The following is a 27,810-nucleotide window of genomic DNA, read 5'->3' on the forward strand; positions in this document are numbered from 1 at the left end:
TTGGCACTTTAGCACTTTGTATGTTCTGATTTTCCTACAATGAGTGTGCACGAGTGACAGTGTGACATTGCAGTAAAGAACACAGGTTCTGGAGTTAGATCTGGATTTGAAGCCCAGTTATACCATTTACATGCTCTGTGGCCTTGGAAAAGTTAACCAGCCTCTCTGTGCCTGAGTTTTCTCATCTGTAAAATAAAGGTGATAGTAATAAAATCTTTAGGAACTGCTAAAGCCTGACATCTGCCTCCACACATTTCAATTCAATTGGTCTAGGTGGCAACCTTTGCCTTGGGAAGCGCCTGGGAGATTTGAACCTGCTGTTGAGTTTGTGAACCACTGAGATGGAGTTTCCACCCCTCCCCCATTGCTGGATTTCTTTACATAGGTCACATTTTCACGTCTTTGCCAAATACACTAAATATGAGTTAGATGACTTTGGGTGGTCCCTTCTTGCTAAATTTACAGAGAGGAAAAAAAGTACTGAGAACAAAAGTTAAATACAAATTTGCTATTGCAAAATGTAACCTTTTATGTCTAATGTTATTAATGGACTCTAGTAAGACTTTAGCTGTTAGAAAAGAGCTCAACAAGGCTGGGCGCGGTGGCTCATGCCTGTAATCCCAGCACTTTGGGAGGTGGAGGCGGGCAGATCACGAGGTCAGGAGATCGAGACCATCCTGGCTAACATGGTGAAACCCCGTCTCTACTAAAAATACAAAAAATCAATCAATAAATAAAAGAAAAGTGCTCAACATTTGAACATTGTATCTTTTTTGCCTAGCTTCTTAGAACAGATAAATGCAATGTCAGATACATACAATGCTATTGTAAAGTGGTGTGCTGTATGCTAATTTTAGATATACACATGTGTGTATATGTTTGCGTATGTATGTATGTATATTATATATATAAAAATTATATATAGTGGAATATGTGTGTGTGTGTGTGTGTGTGTATATATATATATATATATATATATAAAGTGAGAATTTGTTGCTGTTGTCCTGACATTGAAATAAGTTGCAAATAAGATTTCTTTATTTTCAAATGGATAAGCACAAAATCCAACACTGAGACTGACTTTGGGCATTCCTAATTATTTTGAGTTCTACTGAGCTACATTTTCTTAACTTAGGTTTTGCAGAAAATTATCTGGCTGAATGAAATGTTGGGTAAATTGGCCATGGAATAAATGAAGCTGAGTACTGGGCTTGGCTTGGATACTACAGAATGCCCCTTTCTTGTGACAAGTCACATGGATGCTAGACAATCCGTATTGGTATTGAGCAAAATGTAATTGAAAACCTCAGCACCACATCATAAGATCATGGAATTGCACCACTTTAGAGCTGGCAAATCCCTTAGAGATGATCTAGTCTAACCACCTAATTTTATGGATGAAGAATCCAGTAAAATACAGTTTGAGTTTGTCAGAAAATACATTTAACTGAGTAGAGCTGCCAGGAATCCTTCTCCCAGCTCAGCCCCATCATGGGGAGAGAAAAACCAAGCAAACACTCATTTCTAAGTCTTGTATGTTGCACAGGACGTGTGTCTGAAGCCCTTCTCTACTTATTTTTCTCCCAGCAGGTGAACCTGAGGTGCTTCCAGGGGCAGGAGATGTTGGTGGCCTGTGGCCTGAGCAGGATGTGTCTTCCCTGAACGACAGGCCTATGATCCCATTAACATAGAAGCAGAAAATAAAAAATTAAGACACCTTACAAAGTAAAAGTGAAGTCAGAATTTTAAGAATATGTTAGAGTTTTCCTTTCTTGTCCTTTTGTTCTTCCTTTTTTTTTTCTTCTGAGATAAGGTGTCACTGTGTCCCCCAGGCTTGAGTGCAGTGTCATGATCTTTGCTCACTGTAGCCCCCGCCTCCCAGGTTCAAGTGATCTGGCCGCTCAACCAACTGTGTAGCTGGGATTAGAGGAGTGTGCTACGATGACTGGTTATAATTATAATTATTATTATTATTTTGTATTTTTAGTAGAGATGGGGTTTCACCATGTTGCCTAGGCTGTTCTTGAACTCCTGAGCTCAAGCAGTCCACCTGCCTTGGCCTCTCAAAGACAGGCATGAGCCACCATGACTGGCCTCTTGTACTTAAAAAAAAATTATTAAAACATATGGTTTTAGGTTCACAGAAAAATTGAGTGGAAGATACAGAGGCTTCCCCTATACCCCCTGTCCCCACACAGGCCCAGTCTCAGCCTCCCCAGCTATCAATTCCCCCACCAGAGAGTGCCTTTCTTCCGATCAATGAGCACACGTGGACACATCAGCACCTCCCGGAGTCCACAGCCTACCTGAGGCTCACTCTTGGTGTCGTACATTCTATTAGCTCGGGCAGTTGTATAATGACATAGATCCACCATTACAGTAGCCTAAAGAGAAGTCTCACGGCCCTAAAAACCCTGTGTTCTCTACTTATTCATCTATCCTTCCTTCAGCCCCCGGAAACCACTGACCTTTTACCATCTCTACAGTTTTGCCTATTCCAGAATGTCCTAGAGTTACAATCATACAGAAGTCACCTGTATCCGATTGGCTTTTCCTTAGGAATGTGCATTTAAGGATCCCCCATGCCTTTTCAAGGCTTCACAGCTCATTTCTTTTCATCATATTCCATTGCCTGGATGTTCCACTGTTTATTTATTCACTCAGCCACTGCAGGACGTCTTGGTTTTCTCCATGTTTTCGTGATTATGAATAAGGCTGCTGTAAACATCCCTGTGCAGGTCTTTGTGTGGACATGAGTTTTTAATTCATTGGAGAAATACCAGTAAGTGCAGTAGCTGGATCATAGCTTGAGAGTATGTTTAGTTTTATGAGAAACCGCCCCACTGGCTTCCACACTGGCTGCACTATTTTGTATTCCCACCAGCAACAGATGAGAGTTCCTGTTGCTCCACCTCCCTGGCAGCATTTGCCGTTGTGAGCGTTCTGGAATTTGGCTGTAGCAATAGGTGCATAGCAGTCCTGTCTTGTACTTTTTGGTAGTATCTGACAGCTTGGAATTTTATAATCAATTAGTATTCTCTTTCTATTCTGGGTTCTTTTTCTGAGACTTGGAAACAAGCAATTCGTGATTGTTCTCTGAGAGGTAAGATTTGGAAATCAACCCCTCACTGATGAATCACCTCAAAGACACAGAGCGGATCCTAAAAACTGTGGCCCATAATCATGGCCTAAGAATGGCATAAAATAGGAAGTTTGGTGGGTCCATGTCGGTGGTATTTAAGGAAAGGAATACCTTAAATACCGTCGGGAAGCCTGCCATCACCTCTAGGGCAGAGGGCATGGTTCTGGTGGAAGGTGTGTTTCCATCATCCTCCTGTCCTCCAGTTACCCCCAGCTGAGCCTAGTTACTGTTTAGCCAACAATTTCCATTTCTCACACAAATTGTCCACTAAACAACTGTTGAATAGCGTCCGTCTCCATGCTCCAGGATAACAGGACCTCATGTCTGGTTCCAAAGAGGAAATTTATGGCAGTAAGACAAGGATCCACCTTGTGAACCCAAAAGTATCTGTAACAGGTCCAACCCTGTGAACCCAAAAGTATCTGAGGCAGGTCCCAGTCAATACAGAAAGATTATTTTGCCAAGGTTAAGGACATGCTGGTGACACAGCCTCAGGGGTTCCTGATGACGTATGCCCAAGATGGTTGGGGCACTGTTTGGTTTTATAGGTTTTAGGGAGACATGAGACATCAATCAATATGTGTAAGATGTACATTGGTTTGGCTCAGAAAAGTGGGACAACTCGAAGTATGGTCTTTCAGGTCATAGATAGATAAGAGACAAAAGGTTGCATTCTTTTCGGTCTTTGATCAGCCTTTCAGTGAACACGCACTTTACGCGTGAGAGTGGTGTAGAGGAATAGTCACTGATACCTTATTCTGGCTCAGTGAATCTGCATTTTTAGATAAACAGTAGGTCAGAGGAAGCCGTCAGATGTGCATTTGTCTCAGGTGAGCAGAGGGATGACTTTGAGGTCTGCTTGTCCTTTGTCCCACACCTGTGAAGATAAGCTAGCAACTTACATTGCCAGGTTGAAATTCAACAGAACTGTTTTAGGGTAAAGATCTTGAGGCCCAAAAGGAATTTCCTTGTGGGTAAATTGTGAGGGAGGTGGGTAGCTTTATTAAAAAAAAAATTGTAGCAATTTCATTTAGGAATAAAATGGGAGACAGGTTTGCTTTGTGCAGTTCCCAGCTTGACTTTTCCCTTTGGCTTAGTGATTTGGGGTTCCTGAGATTTACTTATTTTTTTGCAGCCCCAATGAGTCTGTTGATGTGAGTCTGCCCTTTCTGACCAGTCAGGTACTGGATCCCACATGGTGGAAGAATAGCCCCAAGCGTGGATTCATCAAGTCAGTGATGTGCCATGGGATTTTGGGGGACTAGCTTCCTATCTCCACCCCATATGCACCTATTTCCATTTTAACTTCTACAGTTTCTAGGTAGCATTGGAAGGCAGGGATACCTCTTTATGTGAAGAAAGTATAGGTTGATTTAATGAACATTTTGAGACTTCTGAGAGGACATGTTGGAAGACAGAGCATAAACATTTTACATTTATTGATGCTTTTGATTTTTCAAAGCATTCATGTACACATTTTTGCATTTGCTCTTCATGACTATCCTCGAAGGTTGACTAGGAAGGTATTATTATTTCTGTTCCACAGCTCAGAAAAGCGAGGCTTGCAGAGGTCAGAAAGTGGAGCTAGATTTAGAGCCCAAGGGTCTTCAACCCTAACCCAGTGCTCTTCCTACAATATATTTTTAAAATTATTTAAAAATTTGCTAAAAGAGAACATAAAAATGACTTCAGAAGAGTCTGTAATATGGCTTCCTGAATTGCACCAATGGATTCAAATTGGGGGAATGAAGGGTGAAGATAATAGGAGCCCTTAAATCTTTGAGATTTTTAGCAACAAAAATCTGCCACAGACTTGCTAATGCAATGTTAGGATGTTGGCACTGCGGGTTCCCACGGAGAAGCTCGTTCATTCTAGAGGAAGACCTTTTTAGGGGATGGGTGAGCTGAGCAGAGGGCTAGGAGCCTCCGGGTTCCACACAGACCAAGAAGCATGGGGTGGTTTCAGAGGCTTTGTCATTATTTACAGATGACATCTGCTCTCTGAAAATCCTGATGCAGCCCAGGTTGCTTCTGGGTCTTCTCACTTCTCTCTCCTTTAAGGAGAGCAAGTTCTAGCCCTCCTGGGCTGTTAAGGAGAGGAGAGGACATGGCCACTTGGCTACAAAGGATGGGAGAAATGAAGAACCCGGGGTGGCAGCTCTCCAGCAGGTGAAGTGAACGCACTTTAACCTCAGACTTCCCCACCACCCTCTTTACCAGGGTAAGTGGAAGTGGTAATTATTTTTAAGTAGCCAAAATATATTAGGCTACTTTTGTTCTATCAATAAATAAACATAAAGCTCCTCCTCAAACCCAGGATGTTCTCTGTGCATAAAATACAACATACCAATTTTAAACCTGCACTGGTAGCATTTTTCATAATGGCCATTCCCATACATGCCGTGAGAGGGATGATCTGTAGTTTATTCGAGGTATTCCATTAATTGGTGGCTGTCAACAGGAACCCAGCTGGTGAACTGCTAATGCACTATGAGACGAGGCTTTGAACATTTCATAAACATTGTAAATAGCCTCTGTATAACTGATCATTGTTCATAATGGCATTATTAAAATTGAAAAAAAATGGACTCCAATGAAGTAGGCTAATAGAGTGCATTTGATGGAAAATGTTTGCTTGTAGATTTGTGTTTTGGACTACATAATTGGCAATTTCAGGCAGGAACTGCGGTGGAACCCGTAATGTGCTGAGCATTCTGCAGCTCAAATGTTAACATCTGGGGTAAAATATCTTTGGGGTGCACTGCTGAGAAAAGCTGTGGTCTCCGGGTCAAATGATGTTTTTGCGTGAAAGGGAGCATCAAGTTCCCATCCTCTACTCTAGCAGTTGGAGAAAGGGCGTTACTTAACATGTATTAAATGAGTCACTCATCAACATTTGAAGTTTCTTTGTGTGCAGATGCTTCAGTTAATCCATTTCTTAAACCACTGACTGTATTTCTCCTTTGAGTTTGATAGGATGCCTTTCATTAATGCTTAAACTAAAGCAGCAGATGGATGCAAAGAAAGAGGAGGGAAATCAATGCAGGACGACCCCTTCCCCTGTCTGCAGAGATCCTGGGCTAATGGGGCTCTAGATGTGGGCATTTTGGGCTTTTAGGGGAGTAAAAATTGCTTCCTCTTACCCTTCTAGGTCCTGTGGCTAGTTTAAGAATTAGATTGATACAAGATAGGTTAACAAGGGGAAACAATTTTAATGATGTACATATGCATGGAAATCCCACAAAAATAGGAGACTGAAAGAAGCAGCCACATGATTGGGATTTATCTATGACCCTGAGCCACAGATGTGCATGGGGGTTGGGGGCTTCCAGGGGAGTGGGAGGGGCAAATTATGGGAGGGTGAGAGGGGGTTTCCGGTGAAGAAAGGTTGCCTGGTGACGCAGATAAGAGTTTCTCAGGTGCTCAAAGTTGTCTCAGAGCGGTTCTCTTCCTGGTATATATACCTTAACTACTGTGAATTTCCTTTATAAATGTAAATTTCCTTTACAAAAGGGGAAATTTGTTCTTCATTTTAGACAGCTGAAAGGGAGGTAAAGAACTTTTTCTGTGTCAGCTGATTCTCAATTTCTTCTAACTCAAAATAATCAACATGCCAACATGGCGTATTTTAAGGTGCATGTTCTGAACTCCAGGATGCATTAGCCCTGCGTGGACAACTCTTCAGGAGAGTACACACCAGTGAGGCAGCAGGATTTGTTGTATTTAAAACACAGATGAACCGGGCGCGGTGGCTCACACCTGTAATCCCAGCACTTTGGGAGGCTGAAGTGGGTGGATCACCTGAGGTCAGGAGTTCAAGACCAGCCTGGCTAACATGGTGAAACCCCATCTCTACTAAAAATACAAAAACTTAGCTGGGCGTGGTGGCACGTGCCTGTAATCCCAGCTACTTGGGAAGCTGAGGCAGGAGAATTGCTTGAACCTGGGAGGTGGAAGTTGCAGTGAGCTGAGATGGCTCCACTGCACTCCAGCCTGGGCAACAGAGCAAGACTCTGTCTCAAAAAAAAAAAAAACAAAACAAAAAAAAAAATGACCACAAAACAAAAAACAAACAAACAAAAAAAAAACAGATGCATGATAAACTGGGAAGAAAAGTAAGGAAAACAGAAAATGAAGTCTTTTTATTCCATGAAAGCCTAGTAGTAGGGGACCAGAAGTTACAATACTGAGGACATTTAGAACTCTAGGTAATTTTCATCATTACCAATTAATCTACATGAAGCAACTCCTGAAGCATTTTCTGGGTTCTGAGATCCAGGAAGATAGAAAGTTATACAATATCTACCCGCAATCACAGAATTATATTTTCGTCAATAATGTAAAGTGTCAGCTCCTCAAATCTTTGGCTGGAGCTGTTAAGTACAGCACATTTGACTGGTTTGATGCCATTTTTCTTCTCAGGGATGACCTCATTATATCTACCTGGAGTTGAAGGATGCAAAAGAAAAGTCTTCTTCAATCATTCAAAATTATTTTCCCATTTACTTGCTTCTGCACCTTTACTAAAAGTCCACCTTGAGACATATATTTCCTTTTCACTGCTGTGGGACTGTACTGTTAAAAAATTATTCTTCTGGAAAATATGCATTCTAAGACAACAATAATTATTTCATTTATTCTTCTTCTTCATACGAATAGAAGCAACAGTTACAAATTATTGTGTACCAATCAGCAGGGCTAAGAATTGTGTATTATCCCATGAAAGCTTTCAAACAATATTGAAATAAAGATATGTCTATAATCTTCATTTTACTGGTGAAGAAACTGAAACTTAGAGAAAGGCTCTATAAGTTGGTTTCCTAGGAAGTGGTAGAGCCAACCCACGGGGCTTCTGTAATTTTTAATTTTTATTTTTTTTACTTTCCTAATTTCTTTCTTTTTAAAAATGGCTTGATTGGGGTACGATTGGCATGCAATCATAAAATTAAACCTGTCCAAGTTTAGTGTCTGCACTCGATGAGTTTGAGGATAAGTATCCACCGGTGAAACCAGCACCGTCATCAGGGTGGTAAACACATCCCTCACCTCCAAGGGTTTTCTTCCACCCCATTATTATTATTGTTAAGTTGTTGTTGTTTGTTGTTTTATGAAGCGTTCACATAAGATCCACTGTCTTAGCAATTTTAAGTACACAATACAGTCTTGTTAGCTATGGACGCTATGCTGTAGAGTAGAGCTCATACCGCATCCACCTGGCATAACTGAAACTTTGTTCCCTTTGACCATCAATGCCCTGTTCCTCCCTTCTCCCAGCCCCTGGTAATCACCACTCTCCTTTCTGCTTCTATGAATTTAACTATTTTAGGTTCCATATATAAATGAAGTCATGTGGTATTTTTCTGTGCCTGGATTATTTCACTTAGCATAATGTCCTCCAGGTTCATCCATGTTGTTGCAAATGACAACATTTCCTTCTTTTTAAAGGCTGAATAATATTCCCTTGTACAAATATGCCCCATTTTCTTTATCCATTCATCCACCAATGAGCATTGAGGCTGTTTCCACGTCGTGGCTGTAGTGAATAACTTTGCAACAAACACAGGGTTCAGAGATCTCTTAGAGATACTAATTTTATTTCCTTTGGATATATACCCCAAAGTGCAATTGCTGGACAATTTGATATTTCTATGTTTACTTTTTTTTGAGAAACCTCCGACTGTTTTCTACAATGGCTGTACCAGTATTTCCACCAGCAATGTACACAGGTTTCTTTTTCTCTACATCTTCAGTAACTAACACTTCTTATCTTTTTTTTTTCTGAGTAATAGCCATTCTCACAGGTGTGAGGTGATACCTCGTTGTGCTTTTGATTTACTGATAATTAGTGATGTTGAGCACTTTTTCATGAACCTGTTTATCTTTTGTGTGTCTTCCTTGGAGAAATGCCTATTCAGGTCTTTTATCCCTTTTATAATCAGGTTATTTGATTTTTTTTTTTTGCTATTTGTATAAATTATTTGTATATTTTGGATGCTAATCCCTTATCAGATATATGACTTGCACACTTTTTTTTCATTCTCTAGGTTGCCTTTCTATTTTGTAGATTGTTTCTTCTACTGTGCAGAGCTCTATAGTTAGGTATATTTTGCTTGTTTATTTTGACATTTGTTGTCTGTGCTTTTGGTGTCATATCCAGAAAAACACTGCCAAGACCAATCAATGACAACAAACTTTTCCCCAATGTTTTCTTCTGGGAGTCTTACAGTTTCAGGTCTTATAATTAAATCTTAAGTCCATTTTGAGTTGATTTTTCTATATGGTACAAGGATCCAATTTCACTCTTCCATATGTGGATATTCAGTTCTCCCTGCACCATTTATTGAAGAGTCTATCATTTCCTCATTGTGTATTCTTGGCACCCTATCAAAAATTAATTGACTGTATATATGTGTACATTTATTTCTGGGCTCTCTATTCTATTTCATTGGTTTGTGGGTCTGTTTTTTTTATGCCAGTACCATCCTGTCTTCATTATCGTAGCACGTAATGAAATTTGAAATCAAGAGGTAGAGTGCCTCTATCTTTGTTCTTTTTGCTCAACATTGCTTTGGCTATTAGAATTCTTTGTGATTGCTTATGAATTTTAGGATTCCTTTTTCTATTTCTTTGAAAAAAAAGCCTCTGAAATTTTGATAGGAATTGTGTTGAATCTGTAGATCCTTTTGAGTGGTGTGGACATTAAACAATATTAATTTTTCTAATCCATGAACATGAAATACTTTTCCATTTATTTTTATCTAATTTTTCTCATCATAGTTGTTTAGCTTTCAGTATATAGAGCTTTTACCACCTCAGTTAAGTTTATACCTAAGTATTTTATTCTTTATGATGCTATTACAACAGGATTGTTTTCTTAATTTCTATTTTGGGTGGTTCATTTTTAATGTAGAGAATGCTACTGGTTTTTGTATGTTGATTTTCTATCTTGCAACTTTGCTAACTTCATTCAACAGTTCTAACAGATTTTTGGTGGAGTCTTCTGGGTTTTCTGTATATAAGATCATGATATCTGCACACAAAGATAATTTTACTTCTTCCTCTCTAATGTGAATGCCTTTTACTTTTTTTTCTCACCTAATTGCTCTGTCTAGGACTCCAGCACTATGTTGAATAGAAGTGGAGAAAGTGGGAATCCCTGTCTTGCTCCTGATCTTAGAGAAAAAGCTTTCAGCTTTTTACCTTCGAGTATGATGCTAGCTGTGGGCTTGCCATGTATGGCTTGTATGATGTTGAGGTATGTTCCTTCAATACCTAATGTGTTGACAGTTTTCATCATGAGACGATGTTGAATGTTACCAAATGCCTTTTCTGAATCTACTGAAATGATCGTGTAATTTTTATCCTTCATTCTCTTCATGTGGTATATTGCATTTATTGATTCATCTATGATGAACTATCCTTGCCTCTCAGGGATAATTCCCAAATTTACCCAGCTGGACTTCTTAAACATTCTGTCTCTATACTTCTATTCACCTACACTTCTTCTTCTTTTCCTTTCTTCTCTCCCCTCTTTCTTCCTTTTCTCCCTCCCTCCCTTCCTTTCTTCCTTTTATTCAACTTACATTTACTAACCTTCTATCAAAAGCTAGGCTTTATCAAAAATTCAAAGTTAATCCCAAACTTAGGATGAATTACTTTAACTTCCATCCTAGTATGCCATCTAATATTAGCAACACAGGCTAAAAAGATGACAGGACTGCAGGATTGGAGAAGGGAGAGAGCAGTGCCACGTGAAGTCACCTTGGGAAGAACGGGCCCACCTAGAGTGTGAACTCAGAGCAGAGGCCTAGAATGAGGGTGCTTTGAGCACTTGATTCCTAGAAACGTAAATATGTCATGAGATGAAGTGTGCAGAATCACAGTACTTTCCAAACCTCACCGAGGATAAGTCCCGCTTCTCTTTTCTCCCCTCTTCAAGTTATGTTTTCCTTCAGTTTATCCTTGTTTCTCTCTTTCCTCATTTGAGATGGACAAAACTCAATGAATCATCTTTTTCTAAGTATGTTAGTAGAATATAGTTTCAAAAACAGAATTAAAATAACACCGTTTAACACAGGCTAGAATAGGGACTGGACATGGACGTTCTCAGGTTCTTCGTGGTGTGCCACTAGCCATTATGTGGCCCCATGTAAGTCATTAAGATTCAGGTAGTTCAAGGTTGATTGTGCTTAATTTATTCAATTGCGAAGACCACATAGTGATGTGGCTAATTATTGTTTAGAAGGTGCTGAAGCTTCTCAGATGAAAGCCACCGTGGAGGAGCAAGAGGTCATTACAGTAATCACTGCTGCAAAGTGAATTCATTTCCATAGAAGGTCACTTATGAGTTGAGTCACATTGTAGAGAAAGAGCTTAATCTTACAAGGTTGAATGGAGGGCATGGTCACATACCCTAACTACCCATGATCGGCAGGAATGAAGAGCGGTGGGCAGGTTGCAGCAGGATCTCAGAACTTCTCTTCCTCCCTGCACCTCCCTGTAAAGCTCCACTGGGCCTGAAGAACCTGTCCATCTATCTTGATAAAGCCTTCAGCTTGAAGGCACCTGCAGTCTGGCCAAGGGTGCCACACAGCATTGTGTAGGACACCCTTTGAATACTTGTGGGTCATTGCTAAGCCAATTCCTCCTCCCTCCTCCTCTTTCCTCTAAATACCGTGTTCTGGTTCTGCCTGTTTCTAGGTGGTCATTTCTAGGTCAGAACTATCCTATGCCCAAACAGAAGAGGGCTTGTCTGGGTTCGCAGCAAAGATGCCAGCACTTACAGAGGCTTTACTAGGCAAAGCGTGATAGATGATAGATTCTGTGTTTCACCCACACTGCTTTGTTTTCACTGCTGTTTTGCAATGGGTTGTAAATATAACAGAGTCACTGCCAGTGCTAATGATCTGTGATTTTCTAGCAAGGAGGTCAATTGCACCGGGCACCTACCCACACTGCCTACTACCCTTAAAGCAGCAGATCCCATTTATTTTGGGAATGTGAACATCTTACAAACTCACACATTCCACATTGTTCTTCCCTGCCTCCCATGCCTTCATATAAATACAGCATCCCAAGGGAAAGAAAAACTGCCTTTTCATGAATCAGAGAGGATGCTTAACGTATTTGACTTAAAAAAAGTACTTTTGAAGACGTCAAATCCCAAAGTAAGCAGCTTTTACTTCAAAAATAAGCCCACTTCGATGGGAGATCAAAGGGATGGAACTTTCCAAGTTGCAGTTGAATTTAACATTCCAAGAGTCAGGAGGGCAGATTAAAATAGGATTTTGCTTGCAATAACATTTGGGGTCTGTTCAGCATTGTTGAGTGCTTAATCTAGCCGGGAAGTCTGATTTACAGGGAGCTACAGCAGGCCTTCAGCTCCCGGAATTCATTCCAAAAGCAACATGACTTTCGTTTTGAGGAAAGGCTTTGACACAGGGACTACTGCTTTCTCCCAGTAGGGGATACCAGCCTATTTCAAATCAGGGCCTTTCTTTTCTATAGCAGCAATCGTAAGACAATGAAAACATCCTGTTTCAGAAAAGAATTTGCAAAGAAGTACAACAGGATATTCTCAAATCTGGTGCAAAGTGAATCATCTTATCAAACACAAACTACCTGAGCTATATATTGGTACTGTTTAATTGACAACTCTAAGGTAGGTCTTTGTTTTATTATTATTGTTACATTACTATCATTATTATTATTAATTTGCCATCTTCCTCTCCAAAAAGAACTGTGAATTCTTAAGAATACAGGAAAAGAAGGGACCTCAGGGCTATTATCCCCAAGGCCTTCTGTGGGGCAGGACGACTGAGGCTGGAAGGGGCTGATTTCATCCTCTTCTGAAAGCACTGCAAAAGTGAATTCTAGGGCTTCCTTCCAGAGAAGCCTTCAGAATGACTCAGGAGTCTTTTCATCTCTTCACCGAATTTCTCTTTCCTCACTGTAATTCAATTTAATTTTAGAAAATTAGAGTATAGAGTACTGGCTGCAAACACAAAAACATACAAATGCTACTTCAAAGAGCTTTTACTCTAGGAAGGAGGGCACGCATCTTCTAGTAAGCTCTGATGTTTTTTTCTGACCTCAGTGAAAATACAACGCTTTTTATTTCCAGTCATAGGTTTGGAATGTACTATCACACAGGGACATGCCGCTCAGCCTTTTCTAACCCCCATCGTAACATGCTAAAGAGAAACTGATGAAATCGTTTGCTCAAGGACATGTCTTTTAGCAGATGGGGCCAGAGTTAAACCTTGGTAATGGCTGATTCTAAAATCTAAGATATGATTTCTCATGTGCAAATTCTAAAATCAGGAAAAGTCTGAAAACAAAGTCATATTTGTAGAACTGACACCAAAATATATATGGCAGCAAAAAGTGAGCAGATTTATACAATACTGATGATAAGCTTTCTAAGTCCTTTATTCTGAATATGTATACAATTAGTACAGATGTATTAATGTATTTTACAAATAGATGACTGCTCTAGCCCTGCTTAGGGTCCTGTGGAAAAATATGGTGAATATACCATATTTTGAAGATTGAAAAAGAAAAGAAGAACTCTGAAGCCTGTATCTCCTCAAGGGTTTTTCTTGGGGACAGTGGACCATAATGTAAGTCCTCCCAAGGAAAGTGTAGAGAGCAATAACTCTTGCCGTAGAATACAATATTTTGTAAAACATGCATCAAAATATCAGAACTGAATGTAACCTTTAAGTGAATGTAATTTAACTTCCTCCTCAATTAAAAACCTTCTTTCTGCTGCTGACAGCTGTCCATCCAGCTAACCTGATGTTCTCTATTACTGGTGGCCTATTTATTGCTGCTCAGTCAGGGTTAATAGAAAATTCAGCTGGGCTTGGTGGCTCATGCCTGTAATAACAGCACTTTGGGAGGCCGAGGCGGGCAGGTCATGAGGTCAGGAGTTCAAGATCAGCCTGACCAACATAGTGAAACCCTGTCTTTATTAAAGATACAAAAATTAGCAGGGCGTGGTGGCGGGCACCCATAATCCCAGCTACTTGGGAGGCTGAGGCGGAAGAATCGCTTGAACCCGGGAGGCAGAAGTTGCGGTGAGCCGAGATCATGCCATTGCACTCCAGCCTGGGCTATAGGAGAGAAACTCCGTCTCTAAAAAAAAAAAAAAAGAAAAAAGAAAGAAAAAGAAAAAAAGAGAAAATTCTTCCTTCAGTTTAGCCACGTTGTCCTTCTCCATAACATCCCCAATGGATTTTGTTCTGTCTCATGACCAAGCGGCAGAAACAAGCCCAAGTGTGGTCCTTGCAACGACGGTGCCACTCACAGCACCAGGCCTTCCAGCGGTTGTTTTATTTTATTTTATTTTTACTTTTTTGAGACAGAGTCTCACTCTGTTGCCCAGGCTGGAGTGCAGTGGCACTATCTTGGCTCACTGCAACCTCCACCTCCCAGGTTCAAGCTATTCTCGTGCCTCAGCCTCCCGAGTATCTGGGATTACAGGTGCGAGCTACCACGCCCAGCTACTTTTTTAGTAGAGATGGGGTTTAGCCATGTTGCCCAGGCTGGTCTCAAACTCCTGAGCTCAGGCAATCCGCCTGCCTCGGCCTCCCAAAGTGCTAGATTACAGGCGTGAGCGACCGCGCCCGGCACAGTGGTTGCTTTAAAATTTAATTATTCACTTAAAACATTTCAAAGTGACTTGAGATCTTTCATTCAAAGTTTACACCCATAAATATTTGATGCCATTGGATGGATGCTTTTAGCTTTCTGTAGCTGTGATTTTTACCCCCTAATTTTGTAGATGAAGCTTTTAAAACACTCCACTCATTTGAAATAAAAATAACAAAGGAAAGGCTGAACAAATTCAAGTGTCTTTCCTCTTTTCTGTCTCCTTGCAGGAAAAAATCATATTTCTTGGGCAGAGCGTATATACTGTATCTTTTTCAATGACTGGTTTGAGAATGGAGTTTATGATTCAGGGACCTCAGAAAGGCCATTGTCCAGGGATAAATTAGATCTAGCTGCAAGTCTGAAGGTGTATGTTTCCAAAATAGTCTTAGGATAAATTAAGCCATTTACTTCTGAGCTGGACTTTTTTTTAATTTAAAAAAAAAATGGATTTTAGGAAACGAAGAAAGCAACATTAACAAAGACCCTGTGAAGCCTGAGAATCTCATTTCCTGATTTCACGGTGTCTTCTAAGTGGCTGCTGGTGGCTAAGGCAGGCCTCATGTTGGCAAATGTTTCTTTCCGTCATACGTGGGTCTTTGGAGACCTGGAGATGGTGCAAAGTCGAATGGATGGCATCCATCCTGTTACTGGGAAATGCGGTCCGGTGGGGTGGGGAAGGTTCCACACACCCACATTCCCCAGGTCACCACTTACTCTGAGATTCGAAAGCCATAACAGGGAAAGGACAAGTCCCTGTTCACTGTGCCCCTTGGCAATTGGCTACACATGCATTTGTGTTATCTTTGAGCCCGATCCTCACCACCCCAACCTCACACGGAGACTCCATGACTCTAGACAGAAAGTATGCATTTTCCCATAGGCAAAATTTCCTGCACCAGCAAACTCAAGGTTTTCCCCTGACGTGATTTAGCCTTCCGGCCGCAGTTCCTGCTCTTCCTTCCCCTCACCCTTTCCTGCCTGTGGGGCCCGCTCAAGCTATGCAGAGCAGCTGTGCTGAGTACCACATTGCTTTATGGTAAATTTCAAAGCCTCAGGGTACAAATTATTTATTGGTAGTTAATTTCCAATTAGTTTTATTAAATTACAGCTGATGACCTCCTTCTACCTGGATTAATTTAACAAAATGCTCATGTTTTTCAAATTATCTTCTCATTTCCACTCTAGATGAGAAATGTACATTTCAGCTTTGGTTGAAGAAAATTGCATCATATCCTGTCTGCTTTAAGCATTTCGGCAGGTTCAGAATCCACACACACACACAGGCACACACATGCATGCACACACACACACATGCACACACAGGTAAACATATACACATGCACACATGGTTCTACACACTTTTGTTTTGAATGGCCTGGCCAGCTGTGCACTTAGTCTTCCTTCTCTTTTGTCACTAACCATGCTGTGCATTACTGGGCTGAACCCACCAGCCTTACACGTTGTTGGTTCTTGATTTGTGAGAGTGAATCACATAGCTTCACTATGTCTCCAGCTTTCACACACTGGAATACTCATGCATGCACACTGGGGTACACATGCATTCAAATACTGGGATCACACACTGGGGTACTCACGCTCTCACACACTGAGATACGCACGCATTCATGCTGGGGTACTCACGCTCTCACACACTGAGATACGCACGCATTCATGCTGGGGTACCCACGCTCTCACACACTGAGATACGCACACGTTCATGCTGGGGTACCCACGCTCTCACACACTGAGATACGCACGCATTCCCGCTGGGGTACCCACACTCTCACACACTGAGATACGCTCACATTCATGCTGGGGTACTCACACTCTCACACACTGAGACACACATGCATTCCCGCTGGGGTACTCACGCTATCACACACTGAGATATGCACGCATTCGTGCTGGGGTACTCACGCTCTCACACACTGAGATACGCACGCATTAATGCTGGGGTACCCACGCTCTCACACACTGAGATACGCATGCATTCGTGCTGGGGTACTCACGCTCTCACACACTGAAATACACACAGATTACCGCTGGGGTACTCATGCTCTCGCACACTGAGATATGCACGCATTCACACTTCAATACTCATGCGCTCACAAACTGGGATAGTCATGATCTTTTCTGGCTGAACCAGCACCCATCTGGACGGGGTTACCTGCACCCATCTGGGGGTTGACAACCCTTCCTGTGGCTTTCTCTGCTCCATCCTGCACTCCTGTGGACATTTGGCTTCCAGCTGGCCTGCGTGCTGAGGAAACTGTCCTCTCTTGACCTAACTTCCAGACAGAACCACCTCTACTATTCCCATCTGATTTATGTCAAAATTCACACTTGTGCCTGGCGCGGTGGCTCACGCCTGTAATCCCAGCACTTTGGGAGGCCAAGGCGGGTGGATCGCGAGGACAGGAGATCAAGACCATCCTCGCTGACATGGTGAAACCCCGTCTCTACTAAAAATCCAAAAAAAAATTAGCTGGGCATGGTGGTGAGCACCTGTAGTCCCAGGTACTCGGGAGGCTGAGGCAGGAGAATGGCATGAACCCAGGATGCGGAGCTTGCAGTAAGCCAAGATCACGCCACTTCACTCCAGCCTGGGCAACAGAGTGAGACTCCATCTCAAAAAAAAAAAAAAAAAAAAGAAAAGAATTCACACTTGTAATCCCAGTACTTTAAGAGGCAGAGGCAGGCAGGTCACTTGAGGCCAGAAGTTCAAGATTAGCCTGGCCAACTTGCTGAAAACCCATCTCCACTAAAAAAAAAAAAAAAAAAAAAAAATTAGCTGGATGTGGTGACACGTCCCTGTAGTCCCAGCTACTCAGACAGAGGCTAAGGCATGAGAATGCCTTGAACCCAGGAGGCAGAGGTTGCAGGGAGCTGAGATTGTGTCACTGCACTCCAGCCTGGGCAACACAGCAAGGCTCTGTTTCAAAAAAAAAAAAGTTCATGTCCATGCCAACTTGTTTGTTACTCTTCCCTCTATAGAAATGCTCAAAGAATGCCCTGAATGAGGACCTTGCGGCCCGTACATAGACCAGAAACATCCCCAGAGACCAAATAGCTCCTTCTCTTAGCACTTGATCATATTTTCTTTTTTTTTTTTTTTTTTTGTAGACATGGGGATCTCACTGTGTTGCCTAGACTGGTCTCAAACTCCTGGGCTCAGCGATCCTCCCACCTCAGCCTCCCAAAGTGCTGGGATTGGTGTGAGTCACTGTGCCCAGCCCACACATGGTAATTTTTAATGGACGAATAGGAGGGATCTGTCTATTACAGAGAAATCAAATGGCGACGTGTTTAAATTCCTGACACATGAAAAATGGAAAAAGATTTTCCTATGCTCTTGTCATTTCTTCTGGCGTCTTATCAGATGATGCATCCTCACTTTCCTAGAGATGTCTCTTCCTCTTCCCTGCCCTGATCCCAGCTTGACCCAGGAGTCAGAAACACTTGGATGTGTACCTCATTTCTGACATTCAAAAATCCTTCAGTTTCCCAGTTGCCCTTCATCACATGGGGTGATTGTAGTATTTATTTCACAGAGGTGTTGAGAATCTTCTACTTCATGGTGATAGACTATCTGATCAAGTGGAGATACTGCATTAGGTTTAATAAAAATTAGGCAGGAGACTTAGAAAACTTTAACAATGCTCTTCCGGTTCTAATTTCCCATTCTATTGGACATTGATAGAAATCTGTTGTAGCACATACTCATTATTTCCGGAGAGAATAAAGAAATGTTCACTGAAAGGGAGGTATATGATGACGTCTTGGTTATTCACAGGTAATAGCTTCAGATTCACAAACACTCAGGCCCTGGCTCTGCTTACTTAGCTGATGATAAGTTAACTGTTGTTGTATCCAGTGATTACATAAACTGGAAAGGGCCCTATTATGATCAAATATACCCAGAGACATGAGTTGAATGTGATTTTAATATTCTGGCATAATATTACATTTCTGACTTTGAAAGTACCGTGCATGATTACACCACTTCACTTTTATCGAAGAAGGATAATTTGCTTCAGATTAAAGTCAAAACAATGAAATTGCTTATGGAAAAATGACCTTTATCGTCTTTACATGTACCAAGTAGATTCTCAGGGAAGCCAGCCCAGCAGGGATTCCATTTAACTAACTGAATCCTCAAGACACGCAGAAACCATTATTTACTTTTATTACTCTAAACCAACTGATTTCATCACTAGAAGCCCATGAGTTTGCATAAAGTCACCTTGTTGAGATACTCTTTGTTGTACCCAAAATGGCAACATTAGCTTTTTGATTTTTTTGAACTCTAAGGTTATATATTTTCACCTTAAAAATTCATAGCGAGATCCTTGTTGTGATGTAATCTCATCAACATCTGATACAATCAGGATGGAGAACCTGGTTTAAAATCTTGTTCCCACACCTCAGAGAAGGCTGAACATTCATGGTGTGTGATGATATATTTTGGTTTGTTATTTGCTTCTTTCTGGAGTGAGGGGGTCTTACGTATTTTTATATATTCTTAAATATGCCTATTAAGATGCATCATGGTTAGGACAGTGTCATTAACTTCTAAAGAATCATCTGGAATAATATGTATAGCTAATACACATAAACAGTATAATAAAGGAATATAAAGATGAAAATAATAGAATTTGTCTAAATGAGTATTCTACAATTAGCTGCCTCCAAAGCAAGAATATACAGCAAGAAACATGCTTGCAACATCTTTTGCTTCTATGAGCTTATGGATCTAGGGTCTTAAACAAGACTTGAGGCATCGGTACCTTTATTCTACAGATGGTGCATGACAAGTCTGGCTCTAGGTGAAGATGAAAGCACATACCTCCTCTGTTTTTTTTTTTAATTATATGACATTAATTCTTGTCAAGATCTGTGAAGGAGCTGAGACTTTGCCCCACTTGTACACTAACTTGGTTAGCCTGATGCCATTTCATGGTTTCTGGTAGAGGATGTGAGGTTCCCAGGTTGCAGGTAAAGGACAATTTATTATCACAGCAATTACAGTTGTCTAGATATCATTTCTATTATGCTGGTTCCCAAAACTTAGTTCCCACAAGGCAGCACAAAAAGCCAAGTGATACTTGCATACACACTGGGCTACATCACAAGGGTGGAAACCAAAGATGATGGGTCCCAGATCTTTTATGGCATGATCCTCTAGGGGGAGGCAGGATCCATATTCCCAGGCTGCAAGTGGATTGGTCCTTTTCTCTGAAGGAGACATGATCATTGTCACCCAAGTTGTTCACTCTACAAACTTCCTTGAGAAGATTGTCCAAAGCAAAGGTAACCTGTGCCTCTGCTCACAGGACAGGCAGAAACCCAAGAGACCCATGGACAATGGGCTCCACTGTACCACATTGTAACTTATAGCTACAATAAGAAACCCAAGAGACCCATGAACAATGGTCTCACAACACCATATCACATCACAACTTGTAGGTACAATAAGAAACCCAACAGACACCATACCACATCACAACCTGTAGGTACAATAGGAAACCCAAGAGACCCATGAACAATGGTCTCCCAACACCGTACCACATCACAAAATGTAGCTACAATAAGCTACTTGCACCATAATGAGGATGACTTTCCTATCATTATCTCTGTCTTTAGGCATGTTTGTATTTTAAAATCAGCATGGCTAGTTTATAGAATAAGAGAGTTTGTGTTGTTGCAGAAATCTCAAGCTTTAATCAATAAGTTAATACTGAGTCTAGAGGCCAGGAGGACTTGCCTATATTATGCTTCCCATATTAGGAAATTGCTGCAGGTAGAGACCACATTTTCCAGCCTGCCTTGCTGTCAGAAGCATCCACACCAGCGAGTTTTGGTAATGAATGAAAGCCGAAGGGAAGTGAGTTACTTCCAAACTGGATCCAGCAGGACTTTCCATGAACCTCTTCTCCATATTCTTTAGATGATTATAGGGTGAACTTAGAAGGTAAATGGGGAAGATTGCAGGGTCTTTGTGTAGATGTTGATCATTCAGTAATTTATTCACTTACATAATTCTGTTATGTTACTTTTTCGTGTTTAAGCTACCATGCATTTTTGGGTCTGCTCATTGTAGGAACCCGCCTGCCGTAACTTATATATATAAGATGCACTGGTTAGGAGTGATCCTGGAGGTATGGGGCCCAGTCTCCCAGCCACCCAGCATCTTCATTTAGTCCTTCATAATCTAGATAATGTGTTTTATTAGAGATTTCAGAATCCTTGTTTTTTTTTATGGCAGAATGTAAAGTAAATTAAAATAAAAAATACAAGAGGGTAAAGGGAACAGAAATGCTAAGTTACTCACATACCTTCCATATGCTTGGGGATATATAATTTATGCCATCCTAAGATTGATGACTTGCCTAGATATGCCTACTGTTAAAGAAAAGGTTCTGCTGACCCTTAAGATGGCATGGAAGATCTTATTCAACGGGACTACTGCAATGACTAGGAAAGACACATTGGGTTCAACTTCAAATACAAAAATGAAAAGTGAGAATTTACAGCCTTGGAGCAGGGTCGGGGGTCAGTGAATGGAAAATTACTAAGAGGGAACATCAGGGGAAAAAATTCTGGATAAATGGGCTGGACAGGAGTCTTGTTGAAGGCAGTTCAATGTGGGCAGATGTCAACTGAGGGATGCTGAGGAGTGAGGGTTGTGATCAGCTACGAAGAGTGATTGGAATCAAGGGTAGGGGACTCTCATTGAACTGACTTGAACAAGATTCTTGTTCTTAAGAAATAGGCCCAAGGACAGGCCTTGAAAGACAGCTTAGGGGAGGTTGACCAAGGTCAGGTCAGGGAGAGAGCCTTTTCAGTATTCAGGGTCTAGATTAGACAGTTGGATGGGCATCTTCATTGTTCAGACAGCACTATCTTTGTTTGCTAGTGTATTAAAAATAAGACATTTAACAAAACTCAAAATAATAATTTAAAAAGTTGGTAGCCACTTGGTTTGTGTATCATTTTATGTTTAGTGATGATCCTAAGTCTTAGCTTACAAATGTCCATGGCTAAGAAGAATTCCATTAAGGGGGAGATGCCAGTGCACCCACTGGGCACTCATTAATTAGGAAATAAATGCATAACTAACTAAATATGGTTTGCAATGCATATATTGATAGAAATAGGGGTCGGCAAACTTTATCTGTAAAGAGCCAAAAAGTAAATGCTCTGGAGGCCGGGTGGTCTCCACGGTAACTGCTCACTGGTGTTGTGTAGATGGAGCAGCCACTGAGACATGAGCGTGGCTGTCTTCCCATAAAACATGACCAATCATGAATCTAAAGAGTCTGTATGCTTGGGTGTGTAGGAGTCTTGTGTTTCACTAGAAAACTGCATGATCTAGAGCACACCCTTCAGGGTTATCAGAATTCAACCCTGTGCATTAATTTTGCATTCCTATGCAATTCTTTGTAAATTATAGGCAGCTTACAAAAACTATAGGACAGATGTGCAAATTCTGTACTTGCTGATAGTGGTTTCATTGACCTCCTCTCCGTCCAATTTCGTGCTTATTTGCAGTTGATCTCAATGTTCCTTTGCTGCATATATTTTATGTGTCATTTTGATTTTTTCTTTGAATCGGTTATAACATCTGTTTAATTCCCTCACATCCTACGAGTTAAATATATTCTTAAACATCTATTTATTTATATGTGTATGAGAATGATAATTTTACCTTTTCTAAAAACTACTTTTTAACTGTGCGTATCTGCATGTGTTTAATGATCAGAAGTGATCAGTAGTTTGGAATTAACCTTCCTTTCGGATTAAATCAGTCTGGTATTTCACAGGTGTGTGTGTGTGTAAGGCAGTTGTTCCTGTCCACAATTTCGCAAGTAGGTGGTGACAGCATTGTGTTTACATAGCATTTTCAAAAGTGCTTTCCTAACCATAATCTCATGGGCTTCTTTCAACGCCTCTCTGGGCTTTGTTAGGACAAATGATTATCAAAATTTTATCGAGAAGGAAAGGGTGACACATAGAAACGTAAGTGGTTAGAGGAAGAACAAAACAGGTTATAAAAGGATTTCCACGTCTTGCTGGAGAAAAAGCCTTATTGAACATATTAAGCCTGGTAACCACCCACTCCCCTTCCTGTGTGTGAATTCTGACTGAGCGAGATGAACACTCTTCCCAACTTCTCTGTGCTAGCCTGGGATTAGCCTAACTGCGCTGCCTTTTCCGGCGCAGGCTGAAGAGCGTGTCACAGTTGAACTCTGGAGTTTACTTGGGTTGGTCTGTGTTTATGACAAGTATGGAACTCATTCAAAAGTTACCAAAGCTGTACTTTTCTCATTCTCTGAGTCTCCCTCATCAGCAGGGTGAAGTCCTCATATTATGGTCTTATAACTGTCAACCTGATGAGCATTTTTTAAAGTGATCTCTGGACAAACATTCTCCTGGCTGTGAGGACGTAAGGCAACATGACTCTGACAAGCTGCAGTTCGAACCAGCCTCCTGTGGAAGCAAACATGCAGTCACTGGCCTCCCGAGTTTGGCTTAACACAGCTCTTCCTCTTCCTGAAAGTTACAGCAGGAAGCCGTTTTCAATGTTGCTTGTAAAACTGTAACTTCAGCATTACACAAACTTCAGGAATGAAAGCTCACCTGCAGGAACATGAGTGAATATAAACAGGGGTGCCTAGAACCACTGCTCACAGCTAGAAGCCTGCGCGGGAGATGGGGGTGACAGGATAGGAACGGGGCGGCTCAGGCCCCAGCCATGGCACCGTCACAGAGTGCGTGCCTCCCTCCTGTTTTCATGCACGTGGCACATGCTGGAGGCAGCCAGGTCACCAAGTGGTCAGAGCTTTCCTCTGCTTTACACCACGTAGGACCCATCTGAGCATTTTCCGGAATAATTATAGGGTGATTTTTCAGGGAACGTGGGCAGTGTTTCTATTTTCAACTTTAAGTTTCATGGAGGAAATTTTTAGAGTAAATGATGTTATGTATATGGCTATATTTCAGCTAAAATCTGTATTCAGTTGGTTTAAGATTTGAAGGAAGGAATAAGGAGATTATAGATTGGAGACTGGCTTCTCAGGAAGTTTCTACAGAATCTAATCTTATCTCATTGCTTGTATTTGTACTTCTCTATTCAGAAACAACTAACAATATAGAGTTTTTCATCTTTTCGGAGCCATTAGACTTTGTTTTTTTTTTTTTTTTTTTTTTTTTTTTTTGTGAGACGGAGTCTCGCTCCGTTGCCCAGGCTGGAATGCAGTGGCCTGATCTCAGCTCACTGCAAGCTCCACCTCCCGGGTTTATGCCATTCTCCTGCCTCAGCCTTCCGAGTAGCTGGGACTACAGGCGCCCACCACCATGCTTAGTTAATTTTTTGTATTTTTAGTAAAGACGGGGTTTCACCGTGTTAGCCAGGATGGTCTCGATCTCCTGACGTCATGATCTGCCTGCCTCGGCCTCCCAAAGTGCTGGAGGCCGTGAGCCACCAGCTACAGGCGTGAGCCACCATGCCTAACCTCGACTTTGTTCTTAAAAACGTAAAAATATCTATTTTTTTGCAGTTTTCCCTTTTGGCAATAAAAGTATCATTATATATTAGGTCTTTAATATATATAATGCCATTAATAGATATAGACTTTATTAATGAATGTTAGAATATATAATGTGTGTGTATATTATATATTCTAACATTCAGTGTATATATATATATACACACACACATTATATATTCTAACATTCAGTGTATGTATATAAATATACACACACATTGTATACTCTAACAGTCATTAATAAAGTCTATATAGAATGAAAATTATGACATTTAGGTTCTTACTGACTGAAGCCATTTTAAATATTAGATGTTAGTGTAACTTTTTGATTGTTCACAGACTATTCAATGTCTGAAGTTGTTTTACTATCTTCAAGGGCAAAATAAAATTCTTTGTACACTTGCTTGAGTTTTCTTTGTTTACCTTGAGGATGAGCTGGTGAAGACTTAAAGGCAAATTGAATGCATCTGGTTTCAGATCCAATGAGTGCAGCTCACAGAGGGTTTTCTTAAAAAGGCATTTGTATCTTTTTTAGAAGCACATTGGAGATCTTTCACAAGCCCTTGAAGAAGTCAGGAATAAAAAGTTGCAGCTTCCCAGGGAGAGAGCAACTCTGACCCTAAAAGTTAAAGTTACATCCCAAATGTGGAAAACAGGAAGTTTCAGATGGGTTTTGGCAAAACACATAGTGCCACTCCTTCTCTTGGTGTGCTAAGTTTTCCCAAGTCTGTGTACTCCTTATAGCGCAGGAATTCTCCAAAGGCCAACATTTCAGTTCCAGAAAGAGAAATAGTATCAACGGCAACAACAACAAAACACCTTTACCAAGAGCGAGCAGATTCCCTCGTCTTGGTGACTTCTCTGCAAAACTGCAAATTCCACCCCCGCGCGGCGGGGCAGGACATCTCCCAGACAGCTGGGGACACCCTTTCCAGCGGGAGCGGGAGGCGCTGTTGTTCAGGAAAGGAAGTTGTGTGTTTGTGAATGAGCGCACTTTGTGGTTCATGTGTTTGGGCAGGACAAACTACACCACAGGGTTGGGCAGGGCTGTGTGTGCTGGGCACGTACGCTTCTTTGTTTTGTCAGCTTCCCGAGAGATCAGGGAGAGCACAGATATATCCCTTTTTCAGTTCAGAGGAAAACACCCAACAACAACCTCAACAAACACAACAACAACAGCAAAAGGACGAAGCGTGAGCCAGAAATTCCATCTGCATGAGTATGCTGGGAAAAGCCTGGCGAGGAATCCTGGTTGGTGAAAAACAGATTCGGTGCTTATTGTTCTGCTCTGTGAGTAAGTCACCAAAGAAATGTGGGCGTGTGCTGCTGGAAAGAAAATAGACTTCCACAAAAAGTATGAATCACTTTTGTTAATTGTCAAAGAAAATATATATTAAGTGATAACTTAGCTTCTGGAATTAAAACAAAATGAAAACAAACAAGCATCCTCTGTCTCTCAATACTTCTAAAACTGAAGATGGCAAAATAATGCAAACCAAAGCCACCAGTGCATCTTGGCATGGTCAGCAGAGGAGGGCAAGTTTTCTAAAACCTTAAAAAGTATCTTGGTGTCATGAGCCTTAGAGTTATTTGAAATGCAGTTATGTGAAACCCCCCTCTATCTTTCACGAAGCCTCAGAAAGGAGTCCAGGGAGCCGGGGTTTGTGGAAGTTAGAATTTATCTGATGGTCCAGAGCTGCTTCTCCCCCACGATAGGTCACCGTGAATCAGAGTCTTTTGTGGTTGGCCTTTTCAAACAGGCAAGCACTTGGTGGTTTGTCTTTTGTTTAATTTGTTACCAGATCACACAAGATATTTTTCAACAGAATTTCAGAAAGCATCTTGGGAAATCCACAAAAATGGGCTGAGTCATCTAACCAGAAACAGTCCACACCACGTCTGACTCTGAATGCCTGGCTTTTCTTTCTTTGGGGAGAAAGTTCTCAGCCTCAGTTGGATGAAAGGGCAGGGAAGTCGAGATTGATTTGGGGTTTACAGGGACATAAAGAGAAATTACCAGCCCCAGACTCTGAAAATTTTTAAGGTATCAGAAAAGTGCTTGTGATAGAACCTGATGATTGCTTTTGGTGCCTGGGATGGTTATTAAGTGTCAAAATAACGTGGAGATGCCATCATGGAAAAGTGACTGTGATATGAATCTGTTGCTAAAAATGATGATTTCAAGGAGCAGAACGACCTTCCATCCACCTATGACACGCACTTCACATTTGGTCAAGGGTTAGGCCAAGAGCTAGCTAGCTTGCTTTCTTTCTTTCTTTCTTTCTTTCTTTCTTTCTTTCTTTCTTTCTTTCTTTCTTTCTTTCTTTCTTTTCTTTCTTTCTTTCTCCCTCTCTCTCTCTCTCCTCTTTCTTTCTTTCTTTTGTACAGCTCTTGCAGCTCTAAACCCACAAAGCAAGTTAGGTTTCCTCTGGCCTGTGACCTAATCTTTAGTATTAGAGGAGGCACTGATTTGTTTGCTCTGACGTAAGCCCAAAGGGAATTTGGCTTCTTGATTTATAACAGGATTGGGTTTCAGGCTTCTAACAGTTAAAACCGGTCTTCAGCAGAGACTCAAGCAGGGGGAATGAAAGTTACACAGTGCGTGGATTAGTCCTTTGGTGTTTTTGACACAGTTTCTTTTCATAGGAGAATCTTATTTCAAATAGGGAGGCGTTTCCCCGTTTTAGAAAATGCTTGTGAAATGCATGACTCATTACGCCCTTGCAAAGAGCCAAAAAAAGTTCTGCAGAGTCTAGGACAGGACTAAACTGCAGCTAAGTCTAATATTTCAGTCTTGCTGAAACAGCTGTTCCCACTCGGGTCCGAGAGCGGGTGGGAGTAGAGATGGTGTGTGGGGGGGTCCCCACTTCAGTTCCCCAAAGCATCAGCTGCTCCCCGTCTTGAACAGAATCAGCTCCAACAGGGAGAGGCTTGGACATGCCCGCCATTGACGCTGCCAGGCCTCGAACTCTCCTGAGAGTTGGATTTTTCCCAGTCTGTGCTATCTCACTCTTATTTGAGGAATTTGAGTCAGAGCAAAATGTGGGCAGAGAAGGAGAAGGAACACCAACACCTCAATTATTGAGGGAAAAGACGTGCAGGTTTTCTGTAGCAGTGAACCTGAAGGAAGACACTGCTTTGTGTCTGGCTCCCAAAGAAAAAGGCCAAGTTGATCTTTCCTGTGAAACAGCTGAAGGTACCACCTTGAAAACTGGATGTTTTCCCAACTGTGGGCCAAGTTCCAGCTTGAATACAGTCATCCTCGGTATCCCTGGGGAACTGACTCCAGCACACCCTCCCCGCAACATCAGTGACTACCAAAATCCACAAAATGGTGTAGTGTTTGCATATAACTGATGCACATCCTCCTGTTTGCTTTAAATCATCTCTACATGCCTTATATCTAATACAAGATAAATGCCATTGAAATAGTTGTTGTACTGTATTTTTTTTTGTATTATT

The 27,810-nt window shown here is 41.3% G+C and overlaps 1 long non-coding RNA gene across 2 annotated transcripts in view; it reads left to right on the forward strand.

The window, feature by feature from the left end:
• The first annotated feature begins 1,014 nt into the window (after window positions 1–1,014).
• LOC129136240 (uncharacterized) overlaps window positions 1,015–27,810 on the forward strand; it is a 62,777-nt gene continuing 35,981 nt past the window's right edge. Inside the window, exon 1 of one of the 2 annotated variants that reach the window (XR_008537652.2) lies at window positions 1,015–12,803. This is a non-coding gene — a long non-coding RNA (uncharacterized LOC129136240). Of the gene's footprint in view, window positions 12,804–26,686; window positions 27,659–27,810 lie in introns of those variants that run through there. The other variant, XR_008537651.2, reaches the window with a different exon arrangement.

The sequence above is a fragment of the Pan troglodytes genome, chromosome 8 (genome assembly GCF_028858775.2).
Source record: "Pan troglodytes isolate AG18354 chromosome 8, NHGRI_mPanTro3-v2.0_pri, whole genome shotgun sequence".
NCBI classification, from domain to species: Eukaryota; Metazoa; Chordata; class Mammalia; order Primates; family Hominidae; genus Pan; species Pan troglodytes.